Genomic DNA, 593 nt, shown 5'->3' with positions numbered 1-593 from the left:
AAAAAAAAAAAAAAAATCCTGCAAGATGCCTTACTCAAGAGCCACAATACCCGGGCTAGAGAAACCTGGGGTCCTGATGCCACAGTGGTAAGACCTGCCATGCCTCTGGAGAGCAATAATATGGCACCCACTGCATGCCAGTGCCATGCCAGCCTGGGCAACAAGAGTGAAACTCCATCTCAAAAAAAAAAAAAATATCCTGCAAGATGCCTTACTCAAGAGCCACAATACCCGGGCTAGAGAAACCTGGGGTCCTGATGCCACAGTAGTGAGACCTGCCATGCCTCTGGAGAGCAATAATATGGCACCCACTGCATGCCAGTGCCATGCCAGCACCAAAGACAGAAACGGTGGCTCAGGAAGGTTCCGGATTTTGGATTTTAACTTTTGACTGTAGGTGGAGTGTGCTCTTATCTGCTTCTGGGCCAGTGGGACCAGCCCTTTCCTGCATTACCTCACCCCAGTGCTGCGGGGAGGGCAGTCTAAACTCTATTCACAGAGCCTCAGAGAGAATGAAGCCCACGGCTGGGTGTGGTGGCTAATACCTGTAACCCCAGTAATTTGGGAGGCCAAGGTGGGCCAGTCGCTTGAGC

At 51.4% G+C, this 593-nt stretch overlaps 1 long non-coding RNA gene across 1 annotated transcript in view; it reads right to left on the bottom strand.

The window, feature by feature from the left end:
* Window positions 1-593, bottom strand: part of LOC105500364 — a 34710-nt gene that overhangs the window by 30045 nt on the left and 4072 nt on the right. The window lies entirely within an intron of this gene.

The sequence above is a fragment of the Colobus angolensis genome, unplaced genomic scaffold, assembly GCF_000951035.1.
Source record: "Colobus angolensis palliatus isolate OR3802 unplaced genomic scaffold, Cang.pa_1.0 Scaffold66, whole genome shotgun sequence".
NCBI lineage: Eukaryota > Metazoa > Chordata > Mammalia > Primates > Cercopithecidae > Colobus > Colobus angolensis.
Note: the sequence above shows the minus strand (reverse complement) of the source record. Positions and strands in the feature narration are given on the sequence as shown.